The 19210-nt window shown below is 51.7% G+C and overlaps 2 long non-coding RNA genes across 2 annotated transcripts; both read left to right on the top strand.

Moving 5' to 3' along the window:
- Window positions 1-10560: 10560 nt before the first annotated feature.
- Window positions 10561-15407, top strand: LOC129651132 (uncharacterized). The gene is made up of 2 exons (XR_008714024.1): window positions 10561-11000; window positions 15113-15407. It is a non-coding gene; the product is annotated as an uncharacterized LOC129651132 (long non-coding RNA).
- Window positions 15408-15591: 184 nt separating this feature from the next.
- Window positions 15592-16857, top strand: LOC129651133 (uncharacterized). Its single transcript, XR_008714025.1, has 2 exons — window positions 15592-16075; window positions 16723-16857. It is a non-coding gene; the product is annotated as an uncharacterized LOC129651133 (long non-coding RNA).
- Window positions 16858-19210: the final 2353 nt, after the last annotated feature.

Genomic DNA, 19210 nt, shown 5'->3' with positions numbered 1-19210 from the left:
TTCCCAAGTTCTCTTGTTCACGCAGAAGAGGCTGTTGAGTCCATAGGGTGTTGGGACAGAGGATGATTCGCTAGGCCCTGGGATCAAGTAATGAGCTGACATAGTCCCTTCTCTGTGAAGCTGCTGCAGTCTCGTGGGTGAGACAGGCCATCACAAGTAAGCAAACACTTGGGGTGAGGACCAGAGGGAATAATGGGTGATGGAAACCAGAGGAAGGAAGGTGGGAGGCACAGACTGGAGCTACTTTAGTGGATCTCAGTGGAGAAATGAAGAGTGCAAGGCAGCAGGCGTGGGGGAAATGGCAGGAGGGTGTGTGTGTTCCAGGGAGAAGGAACAGTAGGTGATCGGAATCTTGGCCCCATCAATCTTCCCACTTGCGCACTGGGAAAAGGGCAGAGATTCTCTTCCCAGCATTGTTTGTAGAAATGGAAATTTGCAAAGAACCTAGAAGGCCAATGGGATGCTTGAGCACAAATAAAAGACACCCACAATGTGGAGGGTCAGGCAGAAGAAGGGTGTATGAGGAGACTGGAAGACCCACCGAGTCTAGGGCAAGGCAAGGGAACCGGGCCTGGGGTCCCATAGGGAAGTTGCGTTAGAATGCCACCACCGGGTTCTGGGCGCTGGAGGCTGCCCCCACCACAAGCGGGGCAAGAATTCTAAACTGTCCCCGCTTCTTTGTGTTACACACGCTCCAGGCACCAGGCTCTGGTGGAAGCATCTGGTTGGCCAGGCTCAGACCACGTGCCCTCCACTCTTGGCCAGGGTCTGAGAGAACAAGCATCTGGACTGCTCTGGCCTTGAGAAGGGAGGCGGCACTAGACTCACCCAGTGGGAGTGAGATTCAGAAGCTGGGCAGCCAGGACGGCAGCTGTCCCCGCCACACATGCCTCTTCCCTCCAGCCCCACGAAAACAAGAGCAGGGACACACAAAGCCTCCCCCTGACCCCACGCAGCTTCACCCTTTGCCAAAAGGCGCCCCCAGCCCCGGCCCCCTCCCAAGATCCAGGCCCACCATCTTGGCCACCTCTATGGTGGTCCTTTGACATCTTAAAAATCTACCACTTTGTTTAAACCACACTGATGGCCATCACCACAGTCGAGGACTGTAGCTGGTAAAGGAAGACAGGAAATGTTGGTTATCAACGTGCTCCAGACACACACAGGGGAGCGGCAGTCTCACTGACGCAATGAGCCACAAACCCACAGCATCCTCCTCTCCTACCCGCTCCCTGGGCCTCTGCCCAGAGCCAGCACCCCAAAAGTGAAGGTACAGGCCTGGTCAGGTAACCGGAACCTTTCCTCCAGAGTGCTCCGGGCCCTGGTGGATCCAGACTATAAGGAATCCTGCAGCCCCACCTCGAGCCATGGGATCAGCTGTTTGAGGACATGCCCGAGGAATCCCCGAGTTCCTTCCATTCTCCTTGTGGGCGTTCGAGTGGCAGGCTTGTCCCCCTGACAGTCAGGGTCCAGCAGCCCAGGGTAGGCCTCCCACCTTCTTTCCTCACCCATCCCATTTGCCTGAACACATGAGTGGTCCCCTTGGTCAGATCTTGGTCTCAGCTTCTGGCCAGCGGAGCCTGGAGGTGTCTCTTAGTGGAAACATTCCTTTCGTGGGTGTAAAAACTCTAAACCAGCAGAGTCCAGAGTTAGGGGGACCGGATGCAGAACGTCTGGCCCTGGGGAAGATTAGCAGGACTAATCTGTCCTGCTCGGCCACCACTGGCTCCCGCACTGGGGGTGCAGGTTGGGGAGGGACTCACCCTGCCACAGACTGGAGCCCAGGGCTGGGTGTTGGTTTGGGGTTGTTTTGTTCTGTTCTGTTCGGCAGTAAATGATGAAAGAATGTATTGAGGAATCTGGAAGTTGGGCGGTTCCAGAATTGGCTAATGTGCTGTTGATGTCTTCAGACCCAGATCCTTCTGTCTTTCGTCACTGTTATCTTGAGCCTTGGGATTTGTCCTCACCCTCCGATTCACAGGCCAGCTCCGTGTCATGGGCTACTCTTACGACAGAAATCCCTTGACCTCGGCACCTGCATGCTCTGGGAGCAGCCGTCCGGCCATCGTGCCGGTCGGTGAGTCCAGGGCTGGTAACGCTAAGGTGGACTGATGGGTGGGGAGGACCAATCCAAATCTAGTTAAATGTCGACTCCTTGGATGGCAGGTAAGCTGCCTACCTTGTGCTCTGACTCCAGGTTTTGGGTCACCACTAACGGCCACAGCAGCACCAAGTGTGGCACACGCCACCTCAAACGTCCAGAGGGGGTGCCCTCTTCTAAGTGGCCAGGGCCACCTGTCCTTCGGCTGTGGTGTAGTGAGACGGCAGGGGGAAGGCACAGAATCAGCGAGCTGGCGCGGTCCCAAAGCAGGTGGGTGTGTGTGTGCACGTGAGAGAAAGAATTGCTCACAACAGCCGCATTCCAGGTGTTGGGCTCTACAACTCTGCTCCAATCAGGCTGTGCCTAGAAAAACAGGAGGGCCCACTGGGATCTTCACCTGCTCTAGTTCAAGATAGTCTGCTAACCAAGCGTGTACAAGAGCCCACAAAGTCTTTCCCGGGAGCTCCCGGTCACTTGGTTAATGGCCAGGAGAAAGGTTGTCAGGACTACACACTGTTGAAGTCCAGGGCCTAAAAGGCTGACCACTTGCCTCTGAGGGGGCTCTGAGTGACCCAGAAATTGGGAGGGGACCACAACCCTCCCATGATGGCTCTGCTCGGGTTTTTTTCTCAGTGATAAGAATTAAGTAAGAGTTTTGCAAGCTGCTCATCTATTTTGGTCCTGAGCATCTCATGAACAGCTAGCCACATCCCTCCTATTGCAATCAGGAAGCCCTCTCAATGGCAGTGTCTCTAGAGTGGGCCCTCTCTGGCCTTCAGAGATAAGCCACAAGGGCACTTTCTAAAAGGCTGGTGGCTCCTTTCCCAGTGATCTCACCAGGTCTTGGGGCAAACACAGCTGTCTGGGTCTTTCCAGATTAGAGGCTAGAGATTGGCTGCTCACAGTACATTCTTCAGGGGTTCTGGCTCCTGGATTCCTTTCTCTATATTGTACCAAGGAATTCTTGGCCCCCAGGGAGGCCAGTTTTCAGTCAATGAATTGAGGAGATAGCTAGCATCACTCTCAGCTGCTCAAGCTAGTGAGGAAGCTAGATCCCTGATAGATGTACCTATATTAGGTATTTTTAGCTTCAGCTTCATATAATGACAACTGAAAACAGCAGTGGCTTATTTGAGATCCTTTCTTTTTCTCTCACATAGTAGAGAGGTAGGCTCCTTCTCTTTCTACACCATTTAGTATGTGACTGCCATTCTCAAGGTTTCCTCGTGGTCCATAATGCTGCTGGGGTTCCAGCCATCATGTCTACCTTCCAGGAAGCAGGAAGGAGGTAACAGAAAAGGACAAAGGGCTTTCCCCAGTCATCTATCCCCTGAGATGGAATGTTTCTTAAATTTTTCACCTAAGGTGCCTCACTTGCTTCTTCCTTGCTTAGTCCCATTAAAAGCAATCATCTCTGACCCTGCAGTGCTTGAACACCTCATTCCAGGGAACCACAGGCAATGACTGAGTCAGCAGCTTCACCACCGGGGGCAATGCCAAATTCCCATCCCTGGCAGCCAGTGGGATTTGGAAAAATGACTGTCCTGGGGTTTAACATACACATATACCTACACATATTTATATCTATGCACACATACAAAAATGAGCTCAGTTCATTTTGATATTACATCTACATACCATGGACCCACCACTCAGACCCAGACAGTGAAACCTTCCCTCATCCCCAGAAGGCTTCCTTCTGCGTCTCCCCCTGGTTAGTACCACCACCCTCAGCACAGCAACTGTTCCGATTTCTGTCAACATAGATTAACCTTTCCTCTTCTTGAACTTCATATAAAGGAATCAGAGTATGTGCCCTTCTGTGGCAGCCTTGTTTGGCTCAATATTTTGTCCAAGATTTACATGTGTTGTTCCAGGCAGCAGAGCAGAATTCCATTTTCTGAATTCACCACAATTCATCAACCTGTTCTGCAGCTTTGGGGCTGTTTCCAGTGTTTTGGTGTTTGGGATAAAGCTTCTATGAGCATTCTTGTGATGTGCTTTGGTGGACACGTGGGCTCATTTCTCTTGGGTGTGTACCTAGGAGTGGACTTGCTGGGCCATGCATTTAGCTCTCCCAGCACCCAGTCTCCCCGGCAGCATGCATGAATCACTTGCTCTATATCCCCAGCAGCACCTCACAGCCTCAGTCTTTTTAACTGTGGCAGCTCCAGTGTGCGTGTGTGTGCAAATGGGTCTTTCTCTGCTTTCAGCCCCTGGTTCCCTGAAGGTCCTTTACCTGATATCCATTTCTACCACCAATTTCTATACCAGCCAACCTTTTTAGTTGCTGAAAATAGAAACCAGCTCTGGTAAACTTAGGACTTCCCTTGTAGCTCAGACGGTAAAGCATCCGCCTGCAATGCAGGAGACCCGGGTTCAATCCCTGGGTTGGGAAGATCCTCTGGAGATGGAAATAGCAACCCACTCCTGTATTCTTGCCTGGAGAATTCCACAGACAGAGGAGCCTGGTGGGCTACAGTCCATGGCATTGCAAAAAGTCAGACTGGGTCACTGACATTTGCACACACACTGGTGAACTTAAACAGAAAAGGGATTTACAGAAGGAATTAGGAAGCTCGCAGAATGAGTGGGGAGGCTAGAGAACCAGGCTGAGGAACTGAGCAGGAATTAAGGAAGGTTAGTGTTCCAGGTACTGGCGACCCACTCCAGTACTCTTGCCTGGAAAATCCCATGGATGGAGGAGCCTGGTAGGCTGCCATCCATGGAGTCACTGGGAGTCGGACACGACTGAGAGACGTCACTTTTACTTTTCACTTTCATGCATTGGAGAAGGAAATGGCAACCCACTCCAGTGTTCTTGCCTGGAGAATCCCAGGGATGGAGGAGCCTGGTGGGCTGCCGTCTATGGGGTCGCACAGAGTCGGACACAACTGATGCAACTTAGCAGCAGCAGCAGCAGTGTTCCAGGTGGGCTTCCCAGGTGGCACTAGCGGTAAAGAACCTGCCTGCCAATGCAGTAGACGTGAGACATGGGTTCAATGCCTGGGTCAGAAAGACCTCCTGGAGGAAGGCATGGCAACCCACTCCAGTATTCTTGCCTGGAGAATCCTGTGGGCAGAAGAGCCTGGCAGGCAACAGTCCATGAGGTCACAAAGAGTCAGACGCGACTGAAGCGACTTAGCAGCCGCAGCAGTGCTCCAGGGAACTTTCCACAAGGAGCTAACCACTCGGAACTTAGCGGCTCACTCCCACCACAATTCATCTGTGTGTGATGCACTGAGCTCGGCTGCGATGGGCCATCTTGGCTCTGCACAGGGTTGGCTGGGCTCACTCACGTTGAGGCTTCATCTGGGACAGCAGGAATCGGGGGCGTGGGGGGGGCGTGGTGTTCCCTCTATATCGTCTCCCATCCTGGTGGACAATGACCCAGGATTAGTCACCTGGTGGCAGGGTTCCATGATTCAAGATGCAAGGCCTCCTGAGGCCCAGGCTTGGAACTCACCCCCAACATCCCGGGGCCACCAGGGAACCAGCAGTTGGCAAAACAGACTCTATCTCCTGCTGAAAGGAGTGCTATTTGTAATCAGCTCCTTGTACATAACCAGAAAGCCAAAGACGGCAGGACCCAGAGAGTCGGGTTAGAAGTAAAACCACCAGAAAGGATTTCCCTGGAGGTCCAGTATTTAAGACTCCAGGCTTCTACTGCAGGGGCATGGGTTCAATCTCCGGTTGGAGAACTAAGATAAAAATATATATATATAAAACTGCCAGCCCATGGATGTGCTCACTGCCTCATGGGACCCCGGCTTCTGGATGCTGTCGCTGTGGCCATTCCACCGCCGCCAGCAAGCTCCCTGGACCAGCTCTGTCTCACTGGCCACAGGCTGAAGACTCAAGGCCCTGAGAGGGCATCTGAGAGCAATGACCTGGTCTTTTCAGCTCACTTGATGTCAGGTTTCCCAAACACAGGAGGGAGACTCAGATGCACTGAGGAATAAATATATTACAGGCTCTCTGAGGAGTGGAAGACTATACAGCTGTGCAAAAGGACTTCAGGGACCCCTCGTGTGCTGACGTGAAAGAGATGCAAGACACACCATCAACTTGGACAAACGCGGAACAATCGTGCATTGAATACTCACTGTTGTCTATTGAGTCTCCGTTTCCCACGTGTTCTTTCCCCAAATGACCCAGAGGTTCCTTTGGGACCTAACCCCCACCCCCTCCACTGGGCAGCAGCTCCGGGTGACCCCTGGGAGGGGCCCAGGGGAGCCCCAGTTACGGGTTTGGGGTGCGCATGGTTGGGGGTGAGGAGCTTGTGGCCCATGTTGATGCTTCTGTTGGGGGAGGGGATTTGTGGGCAACTTTCCCCCCTGAGGACACTGGTGTATCCTTTGGGCAAGGAGAGGTTTTTGTTTGTTTGTTTTCTTGTAATTTATTCAATTTACTTTTTCATGGAGGTGAAAATGTCACATAATGAAGTCTTTTTAAAAAGCCGTTTCCCCCTGCTCAGGCCCTCAGCCTCTAGGTTATGGCCACAGCCTCACACAAAGCAGCTCAGACCTCCTGAAATGGCCAGAATTCAGGAGGACTGGTTGGTGCCTCACCCATGTGGCCCTGGGTGAAGGTGGTAGGCCCCGGGGCCTCAGGGAGCGCTGGACAGGAAAGGTCTGATGTGGCAGCAGCTGATGTGCCGAAGGAATGTCGCTGGTGGGGACGCCAGGAGCTCAGAGCCAAGCATGTGGTCGTTGCAAAATGTCAGGGAAAGAATGCAGAGCCCTTCTCCCAGCTCCCTGGTCCCCACACAGTCGCTGCCCGAGTGCCAGTCCGATCCGTCTGCACAGATGCCCGCACCAGATATATGCGTTCAGGCTGTCAGGACAGGAGGCTCTCCTGGAGGCTCCTCCAGGCTGAGCCAGGGTCTCTGCCTGCAGGAGACAAGCACGTGACCGGCAGAGATGGCAGAGACAGAGAAAGAAGGACCCACACACCCGGAGAGAGGAGCAGTTGGAACCGGTTTGGAGGAATCATGGGGAGCCGGCTGCAGGCTGTGATCTAAAGAGAGAAAAGGTTGGGGTGTTGGGAGAGGGGCTGAACAAGGCTGAAGATGAACCTAGGAGTCTCAGGGAGGCCAGGCAGCCGATCCAGAGGGGGCGGAGGGGCCCCAGGACGGAGCTGTCCTTATCTCGCCTGGGTAAGATAGGGAGGGAGCAGGGCCAGAGTCACGGTGGCCCTGCCTGGCTCCTTGCTAACAAGGGCCAGCCAGGAACAGGCTTGGGGATCTCTTCCTTGCCAAGCTCACCATCACCTCTGATCCCTCTGATCCCTCTGATCCTAATCCTGGAGATGGCCTCGGACCCCAGGAGCATCCCTAGAGGTGGATGCCTCACAAGAAAAGAAGTTTCTTCTCCACCCACCCCCAAATCTTAGCTCTGCTCAGAAGAACTTCTTTTCTTCCTTAGACTACACACAGATGGTTTCTTCTTCTGAAACACTCCCCTCCTCCTCACCAGGTTAATTCTTTTTTATCCTTCAGATCTGGGGGCATCTCAACCTTGGAGGAGCCTCAGATCCCAGGCTCTTACTAAAAGGGACCTGAGCTTCTGCATTTCTAACCAGCTCCCAGTATTGCCAGCACTCCTGGTCTTCAGGCCACACTCTGGGGACCACACTCTAGGGACCAGTGACTCAGATGCCTGAACTCTTGGGAAAGCCTCTGTCTTCAGCCTGGAGGCAGCTACCCTGTCCTGTGTCCATGACACACTCTCCATCCCCCCACTGAATAATCTTTTGTTTTGCCAAAAGGTTTACTTCATTTTAGGTTTGAAGGGTTTGTTGAGAAACCACTCATCACACACAATAAACGATTTCAACATTTAATAGGGGATTATTTGACTTAATTTTGATACACAGTCACTAAAAGAAAAGAAACAGAAACAATAGAAGTAACATCACCAATTTGGGTCAACAACCTACATCCAGACTTTAAGTCCCAGTTAGGAGAGTCCCAGGCTGTGTTCACCCCACAGGTGAGACTTCAAATTGCAGCTTTGGGGATGGGGATCCCACTTATCATTCCAGGTAGCAAACTGATAACATCAATTCGCCTGCAAAACTGCAGCTCTGGCTTTATTTTTGACTTTAACAATGCTGTTTGCTTCACCTGGTGAGTCATGGGATTTCATTTAGACCCCTGGGGGATTGGCCAGGTCCTTGGGAACTTAAGAAATTCCAAGCTTATCTTATCTAAAGTGCTTCCTGACTTGGTTGCTTGCAAGCAGGCAGAGAATCTGGGCAGTGTCCAGGAGAGTCAGAAGCAGGTCAGAGGCCTGAGCCCCGGGTTCTGAAGCCCGAATAAGACCTTCCTCCATTTCGATGTCTCTAACATCCTTCCACAGGGCATGGCCAAACCTCACGTGTGTCTCTGCCACCTCTAGACTGATTTCATCTTTTCCACCATCAGATCCCAGGCACGCCCAGCACAGAGCAGCAGCACGGTAGCCTTTGAATCTTGGTTGAATGAGTGAATCAATTCATGCATTCAGACAAAACGTTGATACAAAACGATGCCAGAAGCTCCCACGTCTACACCTTGGGAGAAAAAAACCCCAACACTTAGAACTTAAATCTTTTTTGGAGTTGTAAGAAGATGAAGTGTAAAATCTGTGGAACAGCAGCCCAGTGCAGCTGGGAAACTTGTTAGCAGTGCAAATGCTCAGGTCTGCCCCAGTCTCCCTAAGTCAGAAACCCTAGGGATTGCAATCTGTATCTCCGAGCCCTCCAGGGACTCTGGGTCACTCAATTGCAAAGCGCCCTGAAGTCTAGACCAGTGATAGCTACTGGCCGCCTATGGGAGCCACCCAGAAGCTTTGAAAGCTCTTGTGCCTTGCCCCTCTGTGCTGCTGTTACAAAACTTCTGACTCCAAATAAGAGGCTTCCCCTCCGAACGCCAAATCTGTATTGTCCTTTCTAACACCACGTCTCCAGCCCTCTGACACTACCTGGAGTTATAGCAGACCCCACAAGTTAAGAGCTCAGTCCCTTAACTGAGCTGTGACTCACCCCCACTTCAGATGCCAGTTGCAAGCTAGGGTTGGGAGTTCCTACCACCCCCTCTTCAGGTGTAGGATTTGCTAGAGTGATTCTATCTCAGGGAAATACTGTCCTTACTAATAGCAGCTTATTATAAAGGATGCACGGAGAAGGCAATGGCACCCCACTCCAGTACTCTTGCCTGGAGAATCCCACGGATGGAGGAGCCTGGTAGGCTGCAGTCCATGGGGTTGCTAAAAGTTGGACACGACTGAGCGACTTCACTTTCACTTTTCACTTTCATGCATTGGAGAAGGAAATGGCAACCCACTCCAGTGTTCTTGCCTGGAGAATCCCAGGGACGGGGGAGCCTGATGGGCTGCCGTCTATGGGGTCACACAGAGTCGGACACGACTGAAGCGACTTAGCAGCAGCAGCAGCATAAAGGATGCAATACAGAAAGAGTCCATTGGAAGGTGTGTGGCAGGGGAGGGGTGCAGAGCTGCTGTGTTCACCACCCTCCTGCTCACCACCCTCCTAGCACCTGCACACAATGATCCCTGAACCCCATCTTTTAGGAGTTTTCAGGGAGACCTCATTCCTTAAGCATGATTGGCTAAACTGTTGGCCATTAGGATTAACTCCAGCCCCGGAGAAGGGAACAACAGAGGACGAGATGGTTGGATGGCATCACTGACTCAGTGGATATGAGTTTGGGCAAACTCCAGGAGACAGCGATGGACAGGGAAGCCTGCGTGCTGCCATGCATGGGGTCGCAGGGAGTTGGACACAGCAAAGCGACTGAACAACAAACACCACTTCCCAGAGGCTAGGGGGGTGGGGCTAAAAATTCTAAGCTTTAAGGAAGCTGGTTGGTTCCTGTGGCAATCAGCCCCATCCTGAGGTTACTGAGGGGCCCACCAAGAGCCACCTCATTCTCATAAGCTCAGTTTTGGTCAAAAAGGGGCTTCTCACGAACACCAAAGGATGCTCCTCTCACCCTCTCATGAAATTCCAAGGGTTTTGGAAGTTCTTGTACCAGGAACTGGGGGCAAGGACCCAGTATATGTTTCTCAGGAGGTGACATTTTACGGTATCACAGCCCGCCCGCCCCCGCCTTTCTGGGGTTAGGTCAGCTCTATTCTGGGTAGGTCAGCTCTGTTCTGGCTCCCCAAACTCCACCTCCTTTTTGCTGAAATGGGGGTGAGGGAAGGATTAGAGAGGAGAAAGCAGGGGTGAACCAGGTGTGTGGCCAGGACAGCTCAATAAAGCGAGGGGGAGGGAGGCTGTCACAGGTGGGAGATGAGGGGTCGCTGACCTCTTTTCCCAGAACCTTGCCTGGAGGGGGCCGGGGCCCAGAGCAGCTCCCCGTGACTACGTGTGTGGTGTGCTGAGCAGCTGGTCCCCATCAGACCAGCCTCAAGCCTTTCCTAAGGAGGCTTTTGCTTCAGTCACAGCAGACCCTGTATGGGGATGGGTAACTCGGGAGGAGCGTTGCCTTGGCAACACAACGACTTAGGAGGGTGGTGCTGGTAACCAGGGCTGCTTTTGACCTTCACCATCTTTCCGGCTGGTGGCTTTATCATTACCTGCTCTGCTGCTGGGGTCTTCCCAAGTCTGCACTGAAAAGCCAGCCTCAGGGGAGACCTTTGGCTACCCCCTTCCACCCACTTTCTCATCTTAGAGGGCATTGCCTTGAATTACATTTCACCAGGAGGTGCCACTTGAAAGCATCTAAGCCAAAGCTGAGCCCCTGTTTGCCCTGGATTTACCCTGTGGCTGCCACGCCAGGCCACCCCTGCTGCTCATCCTGCAGCTATAACCAGACAAGCAAGGTGACCTCCAGTTTCCAGATGGATCCAATATAAAAGACGGTGAAACAGCCTCAGCATCACGTATCCAGGTTTGACTCCTCTCAGCTCGGTGATCTTAGGCAGAAGCCTTCACCTCTCTGAGCCTTAGCTTGATCTCAGTAAAGGGGGGCTGATACCCTTCCTCTCTCCAGGGGATGTCACTTGGGCAGCTGAAGGCTTTCATGGGCCACAGTCCCTCGTGTCATGAGGGTGAGGGTGGGTGTTAGTCTGCTCAGGATGCTCTAATAGAGCACCACAGCCTGGAGGCTTATAAAACAGAAATTTAGTCCTCACTGTTCTGGAGGCTGGAGTCTGATTCAGCACTGGATGAGGTCCTCTTCCTGGTTCATAGATGGCCATCTTTTTTTGCTGCGTCCTCACAGGGCAGAAGGGTGAAGATGCTCTCTGAGTTTCCCTTTATTAAGACATGCATGCATGCTAAGTCACTTAAGTTGTGTCCGACTCTTTGCGACCCAGTGGATGGTAGCCACCAGGCTCCTCTGTCCATGGGGTTCTTCAGGCAAGAATACGAGAGTGGGTTGCCATGCCCTTCTCCAGAGGATCTTCCTGACCCAGGGATCGAACCTCCATCTCTTATGTCCCCTGCATTGGCAGGCAGACTCTTTACCACTAGCACCACCTGGGATGCCCTTTATTAGGACACTAGCCCCATTCCTGAGGTTCCCTTTCCTGACCAGATCACCTCCTGATGCCATTGTACTGGGGGTTAGTTGTCAACATGTGGATTTCAGGGGGACACAAACATTCAGCCCATGTGAGATGTTTATGAATCTTCTATCATTGTGACCAGATGTTTGCGAGGTCCAGTTCAGTGCCAGGACCTTCAGGAATATTGACTCTTTCAAAGACCCCTGTTAGAGACCCCAGTGCCCCTCCACCCCGGCCCAGCCATAAACCTTTCCTCACCCCCTCCAGCCCACAGGTAGTGTTGCAGGATTGGGGTTCAGGCACCCCAGTAATTTGAAGGCTTTGCATTGATTGGGGTTCAGAGAGGAGGAGAGGGGAGCTGGCCCCTGCTGGCACGGAGCCGATGCTGCAGCCGGGCAGGCCCCCGGGGGCACCCTCTCGGTGGCCCTGGCCTTGAGAATGGCAAGGAGGCCCCACCGCTGACTGCACGGCGGGCCAGGCCAGCTCCTCCGCCCCGCTGGGCCGGGCAGCTCCCTCTGACCTTGGCGGGGCCAGTTGGACATGTGCACGGGCAGCCTGCCTGGTCTCATGCAAGGTCAGAGGATTTCTGAAAGTGCTTAAAGCCTCAGCTCCTTCAAGAAGGATTCTCTTCATTGTGGCGCAGTGGGGTATTTCTGGGCTGCGGGCCGCCCAGGCCCGGACGCGCCTGAGTTTATTCACCCAGTCTGGGGGTGAGGCCCAGCTGGGGGGAAGCTTGAATGGCATCCCTGGAGGACTAGGTCTTAGGGACTTCTCCTGAGCTTCCTCAGTGTGGCGGTGAACACCCTGTAGCCCAGGAGGAAAAGGAGGCTGATTAGGTGGCTGCCCCCACCCCGTCAGAGTGGCCTGGCCACCACGGTCCCAGGGCTGACCACCAAGGGAGTTCTCTGGCTTGCCAGCCCTAGCTGTCCCGAAGCTGGCACCTGCACCCCACACGAGATCAAGAGGGCACCTCTAGGAAGAACCCAAGGGAGGGTGTCCCGAGGCCCAGAGGACGAAAACTAGCCGGGCCTCTTTAAGAATCTGTGTTGCCAGAGGAGAGAAAATGCCGAGGGAGGCCTTCAGTAAACATCTGAGAGCTTGCAGTAACAACTCCCAGCTGTGTGAGGGGCGTGGGGGCAGGGAGGCCTGCAGAGCTAGACTGGAGGGTGGGATGGGCTGAGGTCAGGCTGGGTGGGGACCGGCCAAGAACGCATGGAGGGCGGGCAGCGGGCTAAGCGGGGGCAGAGGTTTGTCCAAGCACGGTGGGCAGCAGATGAGCCTCCAAGCTGCTGGGCCTGGAAGCTTCCACTTTCCTCGGGGCCTTTCCTGAATCCTTTTGGAGATCTGTAGCCCCTCCTTGCCGCCAGTGAGGACACTGATGGAAAGGAAGTTTTCCATCCCATGGGTGCAGAGGGGAGGGGGCAGGGAAAGGTTGGTGCAACCTTTTCCAAATCAGGGTCAACAGCTCAATTGCCTGTCTGAGTGATACTTAGTATCTCTATCACACAGAGGATCAAACACAGCACCTGTGAACTGCACTCAGCAGCGCTCTTCTCCAGACCCATGCCCTGGAGCCCCACCTTCTCTGACCCAGGAGCTGACCTGGCTTGTTTCCCTGCCTCCCAGCTCTGTCCAGGCCAGCCCCATAGAGCCGCCACTGTGCTGCTCTAAGATGCCTGATCAGGACATTTCCCTTGGCTTAAACCCAGGTGGTGATCCTGTCAGTGCTGCTAGATATCCTAGTTAGGATGCTTTGGGTTATGAGTAAGAAATACAATTCAGAAAGGCTCAAATGTTGGAGAGGATATTATTGTTCATATTAACTGGAAAGTATAGGGGCTGTGTGGGTATCATGGATGGTTGAGCCAGCAGTTCAGCCCCACTTAGAGGGCGAGGTTCAGGCCTACCTCTTCTTTCTGTCCTCTGGAGCAGCAACTTCAGCCTCCCAGTGGCTTCCCTCATGATGCCAAAATGGCTGCAGTGGCTCCGGCTCTATTTCAAACCTTTAAACGGCAGAGGGAATCTCTTTTTCCAAATTCCTGTTCTGGTTGCATTTTTCTGTACAACGAACTGCCCCCCAAATTTTTATTTTGCTGATAAACCTGCTATGTGGGCAGGGCTTAACAAGAACATTTCATCCTTGCTCCACATGGCATCAGTTGGAGCAGATAAACTGGGGCTTGGAGAATCCGTTTCAAGATGGCTCACTCATGTGGGTGACAAATTGGTACTGGAGCTGGATGGGAACTTGGTTCCTCTGCATACAGAGCTGCTTGGGCTTCCTAAGAGCATGGCACCTGGGATCCAAGGGAACAAGGCAGGAATGCGTGATTTTCCTATGATCTAGCCTCAGGAAGCCCACAGTATCACTTCCTTTGTGCTCTGCTGGTTGCAGTGGTCACAAAGGGCTGCCCGTATTCAAGGGGATGGACCACAGTCCTTATCACTCATGGGAGGAACATCCCAAGGTCGCATCCATGAAGAGTTGGTGGGACAGGAGTTATCATTGTTGCTATCTTGGAAATATGATTGGCCACAACCCCCAGCAAACGTCTTCACTCTCTCTGAGCCACCCTGGGGCACATGCCCAGCACTAAACTGATAACCAAGGCCAGAGGATGGGTTGAGTCTCATCCCTGGAGCTGGGGAAGACTTGGCTCTCCCCAGAGTGTCTAGGCTGTGTGGGAGAGGTGTGGGTCCCCCAGGGAAAGCAAGCAGCTCAGGATGCAATCACTGCCCCCTACAGTCACATTTGTGGCTGGGGCTGTGCTAAGTGTTTGGTCTCATTCACTTCCTTACTTCTCACTACAACCCAATGAGGCTGGTGCTGCTCTTCTCTGGACTTTACAGACACTAAGATTTGTAAATTGCCCAGACCCACAAGACCAGAAGATGGCAGAGACAGAGTTAAAGGTTGGGTTTGTATGACTCTAAGCCTATGCTGGTAGCCATTCCATAGAAAAGTTGAAGGCTTCAGGTCCATGGCTGAAGAAAGCAACTTGAATGTAGAAGCATATAGCCTGGTTGCACTGGCAGCCATTTTGTGACCATGAGGAAATCCAATTTGGGGAAGAAGCAGATGCACAGAGAATGGGTAAACCTTGATCACTCACAGCATCGTCTACCCTCCATAGGGACTCTTCAATTATGTGAGGCAGTAAATCTGCTTTACGGTTTAAGACTGTATGGGTATGATGCATAGTTACTTATAATTGAGAATATCTTAACCAACAAAGGAGGCTATTGTAATATTTTTCCTATTTCATTATAGGAATTGTCTTTATGTCTGTCTGTGATTAGATAACAAGTAGCTTAGAAGAAGAGTCCATGCCTCAAACATTCCTCTATGCCTAGTCCTTAGCACAGCAAGTGATGCTCCATATTTTGAACCATCCTTGGAGAGGAAATAAATGAGAACAGGTATACCCTACTCTTCTAGAAGTTTCAGGTGTGATATGAACTAACATAACCCCCTCCTCTGCTTCCTTATCAGGTACTGTTCTATCACCGTCTCTTGTTTTCAAAGCCCAAACACAGAACACGCATCTCAACTGAGCTCCCCACAGCATGACTCTGGGGAAAGAGGCGAGGAGAAAAGCAAGTAGATGCCTGGTGACTGGAGTGGCTGGGCCATGGAGGTGGGCCTTGGCAGATGGCAGTAGAGAGACTGAGGAGAGCCTTCATGAGAAACTGGGGTGTGGTGGGGATGAGGCGAGCCTGGGTGCTTTTATGCTATCAGCACATTTCATGGCAATAAACTTGGCCTCGTTGCTATAAAAGCCTTCAGCTCAAGACACACAGCCTTTCTTGTTTTCTTTATTGAAGGTTAACTTTTCACAAGTTAAATTTCCTCCTACTCATCCAGCCTCATCAAGGAGCTTTGGCACATAGAGCTTTGCTGAGCGTGATAAAAGAAAGGCTCAAAAAAAAAAAAAAAAAAAAAAAAAAAAGACGAGCATTCCGAGTGTGTTTCTGGGAAAAGCATGTTCAGCCAACTCACTCTGTAGCCTTCCGTTCGCCTGCTCGGCTCCCAGACTCAGGCCCACCCTCGTCAAGTGTGTGGGCAGCAGGGTCTGCCCCACCCCTGCTCGGGGCCACAGAACTTAACTTCAGAGCAGCTGGTTGGAGCCCAGTCCGAAGGCTGATCCCAGAATGGTGGTTCCCAGTCTGCCCCTTCTGTGAGAAACGAGCAAAACAAGGAAGATGTCTCAATCTTTTCAGAGTGGGATCTCTGCAGCTGATGCGGCTGGCTCTTGTTGAGACATTGGGTCTCTGTGCGGTTTGCTTTCCCCAGCGAATCAAAGACAACCCCAGTGCTCACTTCAGAAGGACACATACTACAATTGGAATGATACAGAGATTAGCACAACTCCTGATAATTCCCTTAATGGGAGGGGCTGCCCTTGCACTAAGGAGGACACACATGTTCTTGACGCCTTCCCTGGTGGCTCAGAAGGTAAGGAATCCACCCGCAATGCAGGAGACCCAGGTTCAATCCCTGGGTTGGGACGATCCCCTGGAGAAGGGAATGGCAATCCCGCTCCAGTAGTCTTGCCTGGAGAATTCCAGGGACAGGGGAGCCTGGCAGGCTACAGTCCGTGGGGTTGCAAAGAGTCAGACATGACTGAGTGAATTACACTTTCACTTCCATATTAAAAAAAGAAAAGGAGAGGAAAACTCCAGCTCGACAGGTGTGAACAAGAAGAATGGTTTAAAAACCTCATCTGACACTGAGCCCTGAATCAGCACCCCGGGGTCCTCACCCACACACACAGCCCGGCCACTCACACCTGTCATTGCTGGGTGCGTTTCTCTTGCTCACAGACCGCCACGTGTTTGCCATTTTTTCCCATCCTAGAAGAGACAGAACCATCCTTTATGTCTTTTCTGGGCTGCTTCCCCAAGAAGAGAAGGGAATTGTTGGACCAAATTCTGGATATTCCAGGGGTCAAGAAATCTCTATAAACATGATTCCTGCCACCTGGCACCTTTCCCTCTGAGATGGTCACCCCAATACAGATGAATACAAACTATTGGCAAGAAATTAAAAGTTTAACCCAATTAAATAGTGACTGCATTTTCTTTCTTTCTTTTTGGCTGCAGCATGCATGCAGGATCTTAGTTTCCTGATTGGGGATCAAACCCACGACCCCTGCAGTGGAAGCTTGGAGTCTTAACCACTAGACCATCGGGGAAGTCCCTGCATTTTCTATATGAATAAAATCATCTTTGCAAAAAGGACTGGACAGGTTTTTGAAAAATGGGGATGTGGATTTAGGGTGGTCTGGTCTATAAGACAAGCCTGTCATGGTGGTTGCACAGTGCTAGCAGTCAGGACTAACCTAAGGTCAACATGAGGGAGTGGCCAGGAGGTGTGCCCCAGTGCTGGCAATGGGCATCTCTCCACTGTTCTGGATGGTGGGCACTCTGTGTCTTACTTTGCAGGTGTGTGTCCAGCTCATAACTTAAGCTGTGTGCACTTCTCTGTGTGTCCTGATATATTTGTCCCGGAATAAAAAGTGTCTTTGGGTACCTCTCCAGCCAGGGCACCCATGATGCAGGGTACGTGATCAGCTCACACACAATTCTTGATTGGTCGGTTGGCATCAAGGTGAAGTTTTGAGTATCACTAATCTTTCTGGTTTCAGCTGGTCTGGAGTCCACCTGCTTGTATCAGCAGTTTTCACTGGAGGGGGTCTGCTTCCCATAAAAGCAACTTAGGAATGTGCGTCAAACATTTATTTATCTGTGTCTTTCAGGGAACTGGGAGTTCAGTGATTCGCTACGTGGCTGGTTTATAGCCTAAATTGTTACCAGTTTCCCTGACCAACAAATATTCTTTGTTTCTACATCTTCACATTTCCTAATCAGGAATTCTTGAGCCAGCCATGCTGAGATTCAGGGGAGGCTTGGGAGAATGAGGCAAAAACTTTTGCTTCAAAGGACAAGGACACAGGGCCTGTAGGCTGTTTCAATCCCCCGTTTTATTTGATACTCCTCAATCTTGAGGAAAACAGGTGTTGGATAGGAAAGGGAATCAGGGTTGGTTGGTTGCTTGGGTTTTGGCCATGCCATGCAGCATGTGGAATCTTAGCTCCCTGACCAGGGGTCAAACCTGTGCCCCTGCAGTGAAAGCTCAGAGTCCTACCCACTGGACCACCAGGGAACTCCCTGGGAATCACGTTCTGAGTAGAGAGGCCGGTCACAAACTTGGCAGAAAAAACCGATTTTAGGGGGACTCGGTTTCAATGGGTCTCCTGTCCTCAGCCCCTCACTCACCCTCCCTGCCAACTTCTCCTCAGATGCTCCCTGCCCAGGCCATCCTGTCCTAGCCTAAGTCCATGCCCACAAGCCAGGCTATCGCCCCTCTCTGCACACACCTCCCCACCTCTGCCCAAGGAAATCTTCTCTGCCCTGACTGCCCAAATTTAACCCAGCTTTCAAGATCCAATTTCCATCATTCACATGTCTTTGGGGAGAAAAAATAAGTTATAGGGAGATATAATTCACATATCATACAGTTCACCCATTTAAAGTATACAATTCTATAGTTTTTAGTACATTCCCAGCGATGCAGCCGTCTCCATAGGTAATTTTAAAACATTTTTATCACTTCAAAAAGAAATTTTCTATCTCCCCTGCCTCTCTCCTTCAGCCCTGAGCCTACTCTGAACACTTCGTATAAACGGAATCATACCATATGTGGCCTTCTGTGTCTGGCTTCTTTCACCGAGCATGTTTTTGAAGTTCTCTGTGCTAGCGCTTCACTCTTTGTGCTGTCTAAATCCTAATCTATGGTCCAGAGGCAGCTCGTTTTGCTTATCCAGTCATCATCCAACCGACATTTGAGTGGTTTCCATCTTGTGCTGTGATGAATCCACCATTCACCTTTCAGCTTTTCCCAAGCAGCTGGTCTATGCATTGTCATCTTTGCCTCCCTCGCACAAATCTTGCCGCTACTAATATTAACTACCCTCTACCAAGGAGATCAGCCCTGGGATTTCTTTGGAAGGAATGATGCTAAAGCGGAAACTCCAGTACTTTGGCCACCTCATGCGAAGAGTTGACTCATTGGAAAAGACTCTGATGCTGGAAGGGGTTGGGGGCAGGAGGAGAAGGGGACAACAGAGGATGAGATGGTTGGATGGCATCACTGACTCTATGGACGTGAGTCTGAGTGCACTTCGGGAGTTGGTGATGGACAGGGAGGCCTGGCGTGCTGAGATTCATGGGGTCGCAAAGAGTCGGACATGACTGAGTGACTGAACTGAACTGAACTGAACCAAGGGGCTTCCCAGGTGGCTCTAGGGGTGAAGAACCTGCCTGCCGATGCAATGTATGTAAGAGACACAGGTTCCACCCCTGGGTCAGGAAAGAGGAAAATGGCAATTCACTCCAATCCCAGGAGGAGGAAATGGCAATTCACTCCAGTATTCTTGCCTGGAGAATCCCATGGACAGAGGAGCCTGGCAGGCTACCATCCATAGGGTCACAAAGAGTCAGACATGACTGAAACGACTTAGCACACACACACACGCACCAAGCACTTACTATGTGCCAGACTCCAAGTTGGGCTCTTCTTATGTCAGTA

The sequence above is a fragment of the Bubalus kerabau genome, chromosome 4 (assembly GCF_029407905.1).
Source record: "Bubalus kerabau isolate K-KA32 ecotype Philippines breed swamp buffalo chromosome 4, PCC_UOA_SB_1v2, whole genome shotgun sequence".
In the NCBI taxonomy this organism is placed as follows: Eukaryota; Metazoa; Chordata; class Mammalia; order Artiodactyla; family Bovidae; genus Bubalus; species Bubalus kerabau.
The sequence above is the reverse complement of the archived record's forward strand: the minus strand, read 5'-3'. Positions and strand labels throughout refer to the sequence as shown.